Consider the following 15,662-nt stretch of genomic DNA (forward strand, 5'->3'; position numbering starts at 1 on the left):
TTTTCACGAAGCTAAAGTCACTTTGTGTTGCGTCATCGCAAGCACATTCGTTGTCGGTCGGTACTTCTTCTAAGAAGCCACTTCTACAAGTATGAGAACTTGCTCCATCACTAGTGCTGGATATACGACAATGTTGCAGAATCAAGTAATTCTAGAATTGCGGCAGCTAAATGCTATTAATGACACTGCATAGATGCGAGATGGTGTTCGCCACAAGTTTTCGGCAAGGGCTGCAATAGCACTTTGGAAATAGATTCTTGTAACTTTGCAGTTCCGCAGTCACCGCGATGCCATGACTTCACTCCGATGGATTTCTAGTTCTGTGATTATCTGAAATAAAAGGTTTACATATCAAATCCACGAGCTTTGTCAGAACTGGAAGATGCCGTAAAACGAGAAGTCAGACAGATTCCTCCTACGATGTTCGTCGTTGTTATCAACACTCTCCATCATGCAATGCTTATCATCTACTAAGATGGAAACATTGAAAACTTGTAATACCAGTAAAAGATTTTTCTCTATCCTCTCTTGTATTGTTACTGGTCCTTTACAATGCTGTTCTTTGCAAATGTTTTACGCAGACATTTTTCGTCATACGTGTTTCTTTCCAAAGCCATTTTTGTATTTCAGTGCGTAGATCTATTTGCATAGGAAAACTTAAATCCATATGAAAATTAGAACTGTCAAAAAACTAGTTTTAACTTGTCATCGAATGCTTTGATAAATGAGAATTTTTACGTAAAAACGCGTTTTTCTCCAAACGTGATTTTTTTTGTTATACTCGATGTACCTTTTCTCAGGAACTACTGCTGAAATGAGCTTTTTATAATAAAATGAGAAAATTTTTCACTCTTTTTTTTTTCGAGAAAAGTGCTAAATTTTACTATGCCTAATACAATTTTCTAAAAATTACTCTAAAATTCAAAATGTTTCAAAAGCTCATTTCGGTATAATGATATAGGTGTACTTTAATTACACAAACACATTTCAGCGTGTATCTACAACAGATTTTTAAAAAAGGGATTTTTAGATCGAAAATGAGCAATTTAACATTGTCGGCATAAGGGAGTTCCAACTCCCCTTCAGTAAGAGGTTATGATTAGGGTAAGGGATTACGTCTGATATTTCCTGAATTAATTCCATTTCTTTACCCCAGTGACTTTCAAAGAGGGAAACTTCATCACGACAAAGCAATAAATTATACTTCGAAAAATGCCACTGCATTCTTTGAAAAAATTATGATTTATAAAGTTTTGTATATATATCTTTTTAAGGTATTTATGTGAAATCCCCTCATTTCACTTATGCACTATTGTGCCTTTCGTCTCTTAAAAGGAACTCTTTCTAAGAGCAAATCCACCATGATAGATGGACTCTGATTACTAGAGGAAGACAAATGGATATCAGTACCTCTGGAAATTTGAATACAAGCCCTCCTATCACGGAAATGAAGTTGCAAACGTAAAGTTCAGAAAAAAGGCAATAAAATCGAACATTTACTCTTTATATTTTAAACATTACGCTATTTACATATTATTTAAACATTTCATATTATTTAAACATTACGTAATTAAATTTATATTTATTTAAACATTATATGATTAAATGTCCCAAGGTTCGTCCTAAAAATTTGTGAACATCCTTTGTAAATCTGTTAAAATATGTACTTTAGTATATATCTAGATCTATCTATGTATATATATAAAATGAAAAAAGACGTAGTAATATTGATGGCGTAAAACGTAGAATGTTGATAGAATGGTGTGTCTGTAAGGAACAGTAAACTTGACAATTGTAGTTGAACACTTTGTGGCCACAATTCACTAGACAGATTCAAAGTTTGGAGTACTTGTATATTAGATACTATTGCGATATGAAGAGAAGTAGCACGTATCTTAACCCTTTGCATCTTAACCCTTTGCGGCACAGTGTGTTCCGTCTGAACACACCTAAAACTTTCCTTCTGCATGCACAGAAAAATTGAATGAAAAAGGAATTATAGGTTACTATAGGTTACTCTGAACCTTTATTTATAGTAGATGACAGCTCAACACAAACTAGTCCATATATTTTAGCCATGTTTAGTTTTTTAAGACCTCCATTTTTCAAAGAAATCTTCCAGATTTTTTTAGGATATAAAAGGAATTGTTCGAAAAGAAATTTTTATGTTCTTTTTTTGGCTGTATTTTAATCTCCTTATTATATTATTAGTTTTAAATTTTTACCTTAAAATCTTGCCTAAAATCAAACGACGAACCCTAGGTGTGCCCAGACCGGGCTCACCGATAATCTAGGACAACTGAGAGTCTGTATTCTTTGTTTCTCCGAATCTCATCAGTCAGCTCATTGGGAACAATGCTCGTTTCAGCACTTTTTCTAATCTCTATTCAATCAGTGTATCACTTTGGGCCCACCCACAGAATTAGAACGATAAGTGCTATCTTGACAAAATTTTACTTGTATACTCCTCTAGGCCTAATTAGACTGCATATCTTTTTTTTTTTTTAATCAAAACTCCAACTTTAAAAGGTAGCGTGCCGGAAAGGGTTAATGGTAAGAAAGCTGGAAGCAAAAGTTGCACATTTATCCCATATGGCAACCTATTAACAAGTTTTCGGTTTAAGTTATTTATAAAGAGAAAATTTCAGTTCTTGAAATTTTTATTTAACGTCCCGAATTAGCTACGTGACCAGCGTTATGCAAGTCGTATTAAATAGATTAATCTAGAGTAGACGCAGTCCAAAAAATTTATTACTATTTTTAGAATAAAGAGGGGGGATTAGGTACAAATTAAGCCTTAAATTATCAATAATGATCATTTTCGTGATCAATACCTATCATTTCGATTTTATCAATTTCGAAGATAAATGTTTGTTTCCGATGAACTCAGAATGGACTTAGATCACTTTCATTAAAACCTTCAGTAGATTTACATAAAGAGAGCCGCCAGCGACAACGACAGGTGAATAGATTGCTCGTAAAGGTCTGCATATATAAATCCGATATTATTAGTGTATGCTGAATGGGCGCACGTTAGATTTTGCAAAGTGGAGTTACGGTACCATTGTGGAACAGATATGTGAAAACAGTCAACCGTAATTTCAAAAGCATATTTTGTCCCAGTTTTAAACATACGTATTTCCATCTCTAAAAAGTAAAATTAATCTATTTTATAACGTATAAAAATGAAAGGAACAGCGATGCATTTCGAAAGTAATAATATTCTTGTGCAATAACGTTCTCTTCAGGTGGAATGTATTCCATTTTGAAAAAAAAAATATCTTATGCTATTGTCATCAACAGATAAAAAATTGTTGGTGTTTAAAATATCTGACATTCAATTTTCTTGATGTTATTAAAATTTGAGCGGACACATTACGCCAGTAATTTTGATTCATGCGTTTAATAAACTGCTTTACAGACGTATGTCATAAATATATTCTTTGACACAGAAAAGTAATTTATTGGTATTATAAGATAATATTATATTAACATTTCAAGTTGAAAAGGTTTAGATCTTATGTCCATTAAAAATAAAGGGCTTTATATGATAAGTTTGCTCTTATATTTGTCGTAAGCTTACATAATTAACCCGAACATTTCTAACTATTGATGTTTTATGAAATTAAGTAACCCGTTTATGGAATAACAGCAAATAGTAAATTGGAAAGAAGGTAATAATAATAATAATAGTTGCATGCAAATCACGTATAGGAGAATATAGGGTAACTAACTATAAAGTCTTCCCTTTAAGTGATGTGGTTTTCTTATACTTCCATTATTTTTCATACTTCAACAAATTTCTTTTTTAATCTTATATATATATATAAATATTTTAATCTTATATCTTATATATACTTTCCCTTTTCTAATTTCTCAACAGCTACAATGGAGTTTTGTTTCAGCTGAGTTTGCAGGCCTTCTTCTAGGACTAGGATCATCTTCTTGATTAAAGCTTCAGTAATGGAGTTTCTGAAATCACCATTAACTCTAGCTTACGCTCATTTCTAATCTTTTATACCGCATTGATAGTCCTATTAATAATTATTGAAATGAATTCATAAAGCAAAATATATCGAATTTGTTCCTGAGATGACCCAATATAATATATTCTAGGATAAAACCGATTACGCTTTTCTTGTATGAGAGACATTAATAATTACGGGTTTTATTTTAAAAGCTCAGACTATATTTTAGAGAAATGTAACACAAAATCCATTTTTAAATTGTCCCTAAAATGTTTTTTAATTACTGCCATAAAATGTTATTACGCTTTTAAATATGAAATATTACTGTTTTCATTATTGAGGAAGCTTTATTAAACAATTAAATATTAATATTTAACTCCCATTGTCATTCATATAGAAACATCTGTGTCATAGTCTGACTAATGATTAACCATCAAACACAGATTTATTCATTTTCCTCAAATGACTGATTTTCCAGTGGGCAATAAATATGTGAAAGGGATAATTCGAATTCTGAGTAGAGTAAAGAAGGGTTGGGTTTTTACTTTATATTGCGATGCTCATCATGAAATTACATACCTTGCGTTCTATAAAATGAAAATGAAGTGTAAATATACAACAATTCTTTACAATATCCTGATTAAGTTAAAAATAATATGAAATAACTTATTTATACACAAAATGATGCAATGCAGAAATTTCTGTTATTCAGTTTCATAAGTGCGTTGTATTCCAGCGTCATTGTTTTCAAACAATATACAGTCGCATTAGATAAATTCTTAAATCAAATCTATATTAATTCAGTAGGTATACCTTCGACTTTCACAATTACACATTTGAATTTAACTTCATACTGGCTTTAGAATATTTATATGTCCAACTTATTATCAATATAATTGAATGTATTCAGCTGCATTTGCAAATGCAGTATTATTTTTGCAAGTGTAAAAACATGCGTTGCAGAACATTTGAAATATTCGCTTTTACCTATAATTGATTTTTCGTTCAAATGAATATTAGATACGAAAATACATCAAATGCTTATTTATACGGTGAGCTGGATGATTATGTCATTTTTATCATTCATATATTTCTCATCTTTTTGACATGCAGCCTCTAAATGCCATTCATAGATCTACATTTCAGTAAACAATGGTTATTTAAAACTTGTCTTAATAGTTTATGAAATTTTATGATAATATTATTGATTGAATTACAAGTCATTTATAATAACTTATATGTGTGATACATATTTTGCAAAGTGAATCGGAAAAAACATAAAATAATATAGATGTGTGATTTATCCTGTACGCATACCCATTAACCCTTTCCGGGGCAGTGTGGTCGGTGTGAACACACCAAAAATATTCCCTCTTTTGACACTGAAAATAATCGATAAATATCATGAAAACTACACTAATGGTTATTTTTAATCTCTTTTATGAATAATAGATGGAAGCATCACACAAGCAAATCACTAACTTCGAGATATATTCTGTTTTTAAAGACACTGATTTTTCAAAGAAATGTTTCAGATTTTTTTCAAATATAAAGAATGTCAATGGAAAAAAAATCTTTATATAATTTTGTTGTTCATACGCTAATCTGCCTATTCTGTATTACTTTTAATTTTTATCTTTAAAATATTGCATATAGTGAAGCCTTCAGTGTATAGTGTGTTCGGATTGAACACACTATACTGGTAGCGCCTGTCACGGGGGAGTGAGTAAGAGAATCTGGTCTCGTGCTTCAAACACGGGGGAGGCTGAGCGCGCAGATTTATTTATATTTCTTTTTATTCTTTTCTTTTTTATGTTTTGAAGACCCCGATGCTTTGTTTTCACTTAGCTATTTGATTTTCAGCGAGAGCAGCCTAAATAGACTGCCTACAATTTTTTTGGCAAAATTCCAACTTTAAAAATTAGCGTGCCGGAAATGGATAACATACCCCCCATGAGCTAAAAACACTTTATCTTTTATTTCTAACTAGAAATGTACTTTTCAAAATCCTTTTTAGGTGGTATAAATAACAAATTATTTGAGGAGCAGTTTTTTATCTGCCTTCCGTGGAGGGGATTTATGGTTGTTGAAACACTGTTACCCTGGTCACTGTTATTTGGTATTAGGACCTATGTATAGGAGATTACATTTCTCAAAAATATTACATTTCTCAAAATACTCTGTATAATAGCTATTATACAGTGTATTTTGAGTATACATAATTCTAAGAATTTGCGAAGTATGCATACAAATATGCGAAATCACCGAAAATAAGTCTTCACACTTTTGATTGAATACTAAAACTAATTCATTGATAAATGAAGTTAAATGCTCAAACTGATTCCTCCATTACGTATAAAACCTCATTTGCGAGTTTGTAACTATGTTTGAAAACAATTAATTTAGCTTGAAAGGTTACTGCTCACCTGGTCTTGAAAATCTAATATTTTCAGATCTTAGTTTTGTACAATAAATCCCTAAGCACTAGAGCACATATGTGCTAACGTTTTGCAAATTTGTGCTTTTAATTAAGGAATAAATATGAATTCACAGATAGCATTTGTAGAGGCAAGATTGTAGAGACAAGATTTGTACATGCTAAGAAGGCGGGAGAAATACCTTATACGTTTGTGTTTGTAAATTTTTACGTGTAGATATCATACACGTGTTTCTAAAATGCTTAGCCTTAATATAAATTTAGACAATATTTAAAAAATCATTTATAGGTATTAAAATGGGAAATGCATAGTTTTTTTTTCTTCTATGCTGCTGTTGAAGTAAATAAGTAAAATGTGAGAAAGTAAATTATACGAAAGTCTACATTAGACCTAATCGCCTATGTTTGTAAGTAAACTGCTGCTTTTTCTACCAGCATTGCTGATTTGCCCCGAGTAAATCCAGCATTCCCAGAGGGACCATGGAATGCTATAAAACCATACACTTCTCGAAAGACTCCCACGATCAACTTTGAAGGACTTCGAAAAATTAGTAGAAAAACCCAAGGAACTTAGATCGTTTCTTTATGTTTGTGGCTTCTCAAGAAATTTCCGTTGCTCGCGATTATTTGTTCTCGGTGTCATTTTTCATCTCCGCGGCAAATGGAAATAAACTAAAATTTCGAAAACATTCTATGTAACTAATTATTGCTATTTACTATCCTTAATACCAAGACCAAGAAAACGAATTAGAAATATGATGTTCATCTTCTAAAATGCTAAGTTAATAATCCATCTCTGTGAATGGTTGGTTCTACAGCCATACATCTAAATCATTAATCATTGAACGAGCTTAGAAATAAAGCAAAATATAATATAATGCACCATTTAATAGTGTTATAAAAAAGGACATGATTTAATACATAATTTCTTTGGTTATCGTTTCAGTCAGTATTTGCACTTTGTATTCTTCGATCTGATTTTTAAAGAAGTATTTTTTCTTTGCTATATCATTAAACACTTCTTTGAGAAGAATATTATTTTCAGATTTCTAGTATTTATTTTGTAATACGTTTTTACATAATAAAAAACGTATTTTACACAATAATAAAAAACGTATTTTACACAATAATAAAAAACGTATTTTCATACAATACTAAAAATTTGCCACAACTGCCGGAGACAGAATATATTCTTACTAATTTATGTGGTATTTTTAAATCTCTTTTGTTCCGAAGATGCATTATTCTACTGAATTACTCATATTATTTCATTCTACATTAAAGTATTATGAAAACCGAAAAATAATTCATAACATTAAAATTTGAGAGAAGGATTAATTTTATGCCTTATAGAGACGAATGATCATTTTCCTTTTTCCCCTTAGAAATATAATTCATGAAATATTCTTTTTTCCAACGGAAGAGCAAGATAATTCAATGTCGTAATTAGAGATATATTAATTCTCTTGACGCATTCCAATACAGTTTAAGATTCTGGAATCTTAAAATATATCTAAATGCATAAATATTTAAATAATACTAAAAATAAAATTCGTCTGCAAAAAAACTGTGGTAATATTTTACTTCCATGTTTTGGTATTTATGAACAACACGAAATTGCAAAGCAAGAAACGGATGTGTTGTACAGTTTACTATATATTAACACATTCGTTATTAAACATTTTGTTACATTATCTTCGTTTTCACAGATTACAATTGGGTATTGTTGTAGAGTCATTAGGTTATTTTTAAGCATGAGACATGAAAAATGAGCAACAGCCCCTTCGGGATTCGAACCTGGACCTCCCGAATACGCGCCGAGTGTGCTATCATTACTCCACGAAGGACGGAGAAATATAAAGTTTCATGCTTAGTTGAACTAAATAATCATTCTAGTTATATATGTCAATTCAATGTTTTCAAGAACATTTAAATAAAGAAGATGTTTTATGAAAACTCCAGCTTGGAACTTGGAAGTGTTTTGTCAAAACGAATTCTGCATTTATATTTTTAATGAAGGACAAAATTGCCATTTAATAAAACACTTACCATGCTTTGTGGAAAAAATATATAATAAGAATTAAATATATGTTTATTCAAAATATAATATTCAATACATTTATGTAAAAACTTCGCCGAAGGTAACCGCAAATAGACTGAAAATAGAAAACACGGAAAGAAAGAGCTAAAATTGCATTATATTGACGTTGCGATAAACCACGTAATCGATTTCAGAAAGTAAAGCTATATTAAATGACTGAATTATTAAAAAACATAGTTGAGAACCAGTGTAAAATCTAAAGTTACAACGATCTTATTATGGTTTAGATATTTAAATGAAACTCTATCGATTTCAAACAGATACAGGTCACACTCTTTTCAGGAGTAAAATAATTCTGCAAAATGAGAGGAGTAACGACCGTATTTATATGAAAGCAAGGAGCATGCAAAACTGAATATAGAGCTCTTTGTCGAAGAAAATAGTAATGAAACGAAAATCTATGCTAATAAAACGTTGAAAGCATCAGGAAGAACTAGATTGGATCTAAAGAAGAGATGATGTGAATAACTAAAGAACGATTAAGTTTAAGGATGCAATAAACCAAAAAAAAAAAAAAAAAAAATGCGAATGTGAAAAGCCTCAAAGAAATCCAGTTCACCAAATGAAGAAGATTTACGGATAACTTTAGCAGAACTAAAATCAAAACTGTGGTTAAGTTTACAAATATGATGAGCTACGGAATATTCAATTATTTATCCTTTTCGAACACAGGATTCTTGTTCCCTGATGCAAAATTTTAACGTTCTCTTAGTTTGATCGATATGATATGTTTCGAGCCACATTGACAAGATATGTCATAAATTCCCCAAGAAATGGAGAATCAACACCTTAATGAACGCACTATCTGAAGGAAATGAACAAACATCATTTGTTTGACATAATAGAGTATAATTAGGAGAAAAAATGTAGCAGGAAAAAATATTTATTTTTATTGAAGATACAAAATTTTACAAAAATGCACAGTCAACATAAATTACTCTTAGAGTATACGAAAATCTTTGAAACTTATACTATACCAAAACGCATAACATTATTACCAACAATTACTATTTGAATACCACAGTATTTGCATCTTTTAGGTTTATTTGTTGAAGTTTTCACGGTAATGTGATTTGTATGATTCTTTCTAGTTTTGCTTGAGAATAAATTCTGAGATGGCCAGCCAATATAATCAGAATATGAGGATGAAGGCTGTGAATTTTGAGAATATTCTCCCCTTAGTTTTAGGAATCCTTGTGCAACACTTCTTTCAAAATCTGGCAGAAAAATGTCGCAATCTACAGCGGTCTTATAGTTTCCATGATACGTGAATAAAATAATTTAGCTATATAAGCAAAATTCCTAAAAATACGCCGCCACCATTTCTTACTTGTAAATGCCAGATATATTACCATAAACATCACAGTTATATAGAAAGTTAACGCAATCCATATATTTATTGCGATTTCCGAAGAGTTTCCGTTTGTTTCAAGCCTTGTAAATCGTACTATAACTATACTGTACCTTTTCACAAATATATATTTTTTATACAAAGCTTTATTGAAATGAAGAGATTCAAAAACTGCTTTGCCAGAATAAAAAACTTGGCACTGAAAGAGATATTGAACGTTTCTTTTATAATAAATTAGAGCTGATACTATCTTACACTAAATTACTATTTCTGATGATTTGATCACTTTGAATTAATCACAGATAAAGTATATATTAAAGAAACGAAATAGCACAGTTTAATAAATATGAAATTTATTGTTTTTAAGATCTGCTAAACTCGATATTATCACCTTCTTCTAAACTCTGAAAGATATTTTACGTTAATGATCTCTGCTCTGTATTAAATGTCCAGAGAAAAAAGTACAAAAAAAGGACTATTTCGAGTTCCCTTCTTTCTGTTAATTAAATAGCTTGCTTTAGCTCATCAATATTGAAACTTAGTCTCTTATAATTAGATGTTAGCAATATATATAGCAGAAATTCAATTAAATAGCTTGCTTTAGTTTAATAATGAATTGACAGTCCAGTGAAATTATTTGACAGTAATTAAAGTAAAAATGTGTTCCTTTACCTTACATTTATTAATAACTAAAAGATGAAACAGAAATTAGCTCTGAATTTAATCTGCTAAATTTAATCATAATTTAGCGTTATTTTACATTAAAAAGCTGAATACATTTTAGTCTAAACTAGAGGACATTTCTTCTATATCTTTTCAGAGCATTGGGAAATTTTATTATTTTATTATAATATGATCCATCATGTGTGGTGCATTAAAGTGACAAAATAATAGTAAGTATATTTCAGTGAGTAGCGAATGCAATTTTAGTTTGATTATGATAAAGTAAATCGTGGCTATTCGTCTATGGTTACGGTATGCATTATTCAAAAGTACACATCAGTATCGCCACTGAGGAAAGAGTTTTAATAATGCACCAATGAGCTTCTATTGCCTTTGAAACTCTGTATATGAGCGTATGTTGTCAATGCTTTATTCTGTATTTGTTTCGCAATTATATACGTATGGTGTATAATTGCTACTACCATTTTAGTAGAGTAAGTAGTAGTAAGAAAAGTAGTTTAGTTTATTCGATCGTGAACTTTTCAGTTTCGTGAAACGTGTCACGCACTGATATTCGGATTAATGTTCGTGGCATATTATCGCTCTTTATATCGAGAAAAATCACTCAAGATATAATTAGCGTCGAATATTATGCGTTTACTTACACCGGTGGATTAAGAGAATTTAAATGTACAATTTTGTAATTGAGCTGAGAATAACTGAAAATGTTACAATGAATCTAGTATTTTCCTATCTCAATGCTTGCAATTTTTTATTTTTAATGTGCAATAATCAAAATATATATTGTGAATAATCTGATTATACCTATTGTTAACATTAAAAGTTATATATTAAAATTTAAGAACATTCGTTGTGAATTATACAAATTCATTCTGTTTGAACAGCATTTCTTGTGCAGGCAATACATTTAAAATGAAACACACTAAATGTGTAGGAATGCAAATTAGGAAAGTTTGGTTTGAATAAAACTGAGCGTTGGCTTTTTTTATAGAACACCTTTTGTTCCATAGATTGCAATAAAATTGCTAAGACTTCAACTATTTACATATATAATTATGCTTGTATTTGATCTAACTTCGCACTGAAAATTTCCACAACGCAGTAATTATTTTACGCAGTAAATTGCGTGGCAAAACATTTTCAACCATCTTGCTTAAAGCGTGGCAAAGGTCATGTAAATGCCAGAAATATTACCGGAAGCCCATTGTCGGTGGGTATACACATGTGCACTTACGAAGTAGGGTGCCGATCTAGTATTTATCGTCAACGTTTTTATCTACCGGTAGGATTCTTTATTCTTGCATCAATATTCAATGTTTTTGTGTATTTAATTTGGATTTCATCATGCAAGAAGTATGTAAAAAAGATAAAAGTAATTGAATAATGCTAGTAATAATAATGATAAATATAATAAGAAAGCTATGGACTATTGAAAACGTTTTATTGTTGTTGCTGTATCTCATCTGTCTAACATATTCAAACCAAATCCACGAATATTATCGTTGCAAGGAGTGCAATTTTTTGCGTCTGTCAGTTGCCAACATGTTTTAGCACATTACAGGTGACAACACATCCTCTTAGTTCCATCCCAGTTTTGAGAGACAGCATCCGGGGAGGGACCGAGAGTGTTCCAGCTCTCTTTCCTTGTCCCCAAACCATTCTAGAGGACTTTCGGTTCACAGTATAGTCAGACTGCCCCCATGCTGCAAAGACACTATACATTTGCAACATCCATGCCTTCTCTGGTTTCGATCCGGGCCGTTCGGTATGGTAGTCAGAGTCATTAACCATTATCCTGTTGGGCAGCTATTGAAAATTTATTAAAGTTATTTATATTTATTATAATGTATTAATAATATAGTACAGATATATAATTAATTTATATATATAATTCATTAATAAGATTGTTTTTATTTTACAGTGTACAAAAAATTAAAATGATATATTTAATTATTAATGGCGAGACTGCATTAGTTTAATTAAAGATAAGTAACCTTTTAAATTAAAATTCGCTTTCAATTAAATTACTTGATTTTTCATTTTTAAAGAATTACAGTAAACTCCCTCTTAACTGGCATAAAACCTTGGACGACATGCACAGTCAACCAAAACCGCAGCTAAAACAACAGTACTCATAAGAAAGAGAGAAACTACAGATGAATAAACAATATTATTACAATTAATAGAAAAGTACTGTTAAAAATTTACCAGAATTTTAAGCGGTTTACTTTGGAGAATACGCTCGTTTGGTTATGTAAATTAAATCAGCAATTAGCAAATTAAATCAGCAATCAAAATAAAAATGAACAGCCTTGAAAAGATAAAGTGCTATATTTTTGCTCCCATTACTCTCGTACTTCGACAGATGTAAGTCGGAAACAGAATATTGACAGCTGCACATTTAATGGGAGTAATATTTATTCAACAGCTGAAAACGGGAAATTTTCCATTATTAATAACCTATTATCCTAGTAAAACACTTTGTATAGTCAAACGTAAAAATTTGTAAAGTAAAAATTTAATTTTTATCCTTGATGTTTTATTTTGGTAAGAAATTTTGAAAAGTTCTTGAAATGATAGATTTCAAATTTTGGATAAAATTGGACAACCGTGAATGTTACTTTTTGAAGCCATTAAGAACTTGTAATTGACAAACGAAAGTGATACTTTACTTGAAGCCCTTAACTGGTTTTAGTGAAAAACTACATTAAAATGCAATCCAGAACTTTTCAAATTTAATATCAAAATTTTCATATGAATGGGAACAATGTGCTAGTTTTGGGCTAAATTAAAAAACCCGAATTGATACTTTACTTGAACCTCTGAACACTTTTCCGTATAAAAATAACAATGATATGATCCTTAACTTCTCAATTTTGGAATTTAAAAAACCTATATGCATATATGATGCATATACAATCGTGATCGAGGAAATATATTTGACTTTTTGTTACGTGATATAACGAAGTGTTACTTTACTTGGAAATCTTAAAATGTTTTTCCGCGAAAAAATATAGAATCACTATAATAAGAACTTAGGCTGTCATAATGCAGCACATTTTATTTGTTATATCTAGATATAGTTATATATAGGATATTTTTGTTATATGTATAGATATGATATTTATTTATAGGCAGCCGTAGAAGAGACTGACTTTTATAACAGCCCCTCTTTTGCAGAACTTCAAAACACTCGTAATGCAGGCATGTAACACAAAAATGCATTTGCTATCCTCTTGCACTATTGACAATGACAGGCATAAGTGCGAATTCGGAAACACTTGTTGCTTTGCTTTATATTGAACGCACGGTAGTCAGTATTGATCTGTAATTCCAAAAACTAACGAGCATTGTTTACTAATGCCTAAATATCCCAGATCAAAATTAATCTAAATTTGTTAATTATCTAGAAATAGAAAAGAAGAAAATTAAATTATGGTATTCGTTTCAAAGTATTTATTTTAAATATATTATAAATACTTAATTTTTTAATCAAAAGCCAATTAAATTATATGGATTCAGTTCCCAATAAAATGCAATTTTTAACGAAAAGAAGTAAAGGGGCACATGTTTGATTATATTGATATGGATTAAGAAAATATTGTTTTTATACGTGGCCAGTTATGCCTAATAATATATTACCCAAAATTTCGTGTTAGAGATCTTTCTATTTACTCGAACAGAAAATTAGATTTTGTTTACAAATGACCAAACTGAAGCCATACTTTACTTAAAGCTCGTCATTATTTAAAACATGGAATTGGCTTAAGGTAATGCCTGACCACGTCACATTTTTAAATATTACGCAGCTGCATGCATGCGTTTGCTTTAATTTTCCAATATTATATGAAACAAGTTTTATTTATAATTTTATTTATTTACAAAATCCAGCCTTTGGAAATGAATTTTCTGTAAACGTTTCCTGTGTAATCCGGAAAGAAAACAGCATGAACCAAACTTAATATCAAATTAAAATTTTACCAAATGATCTTTCCAGCAGTTTTAATACTCTCAAATAAATGATTCACAACTTTTCACAGTAATAAAATGTTATATATTTTCAAAAAACTGTATATTTAATTAGCGATAGTCTGAGGCTGTATAAGTAACAAATACCGAGAACTTCAAATTCAAGCATATCACAAGACAACTATTCTTCTGTTAATAAAATTCGAAATATTTATGCTCGTAATCATTTGCGATTTATGCAAGACTGACGCGGCAACACATATCACAAAATATAAGCTATGTCTTGCCACAGATTTTCTTTAAATAAAAACACACCAACTATATAGAACTTAACGTTATGCAATGTTTACGAAAAAAGAAAAAAAGGTACTATTCGGTTTCGAGTGCCGTAAAAAATCGCCAAACTATTGTTGATGCCAATACTGCCAAAAATAATTGCGGCAACCCTAATAATTGCGGCAAGAAAGGAAGTATAATAGTAAATAACTATCTAAGATTGATGTTTTAATTTAGATGAAAGTTTAATTTCATATAATACTTTTTTATTATTATAATTTATATGAAAAAGGCTAAACATGACTGAATGGAAGCATAAGAGTAAATAACTATTTCAGATCATTCTTATAATTTATATAAAAATTGCTAAACATAACTGAATGGATAAGTTATTCGCTATTTCGCTACCGACTATCGCTAAAGCATAATTTCATCTCGTTGGTTGTTCAAACGTAATTTTCTATAATGAATGATGCCTTTTCTTTGAAAATATTCTCGGTAAAGTGCAGAATCGCTCACGTATTTGTTTGCCGCTTTTTACAAGTGTAAAAATAATTGAATTTTTGTCAATTTTCTTGTACTTTTTTAAGTGAAAATAGGTCGATGTGTACATAGATAAAGTCAAGGGTGTGAGCAGTGCCATTTTTGTGCAATTCTAGGATTTTTTTTAAGTGAAAATAGGTCGATGTGCACATGGATACCGAGTATGTGCAATTCTTAAAAACGCGTCAAGCAGTGGGTGAATCTGTACTTTACCCAAAATTCTATTGCCGACTTTTCGTCATGGGCAATTCCCAAATTGTTAAATCCATAGGATATCAAAAAAGGATTTAAAATCAAAAAATGATTTAAAAATTAAACTAGTATGTCAATGGC

General features: G+C 30.4%; 1 protein-coding gene and 1 long non-coding RNA gene across 4 annotated transcripts in view; one reads left to right on the forward strand and one right to left on the reverse strand.

Moving 5' to 3' along the window:
* Positions 1-15,662, forward strand: part of LOC118195157 (protein turtle-like) — a 1,209,650-nt gene that overhangs the window by 519,014 nt on the left and 674,974 nt on the right. The window lies entirely within an intron of this gene.
* The window catches only part of LOC118182891 (uncharacterized), a 66,521-nt gene continuing 62,830 nt past the window's right edge, over positions 11,972-15,662 (reverse strand). The window contains exon 4 of the long non-coding RNA XR_015043205.1: positions 11,972-12,347. This is a non-coding gene — a long non-coding RNA (uncharacterized LOC118182891). The remainder of the gene's footprint in view (positions 12,348-15,662) is intronic.

The sequence above is a fragment of the Stegodyphus dumicola genome, chromosome 9, assembly GCF_044657685.1.
Source record: "Stegodyphus dumicola isolate Sdum_Otavi_A_Nest chromosome 9, ASM4465768v1".
NCBI lineage: Eukaryota > Metazoa > Arthropoda > Arachnida > Araneae > Eresidae > Stegodyphus > Stegodyphus dumicola.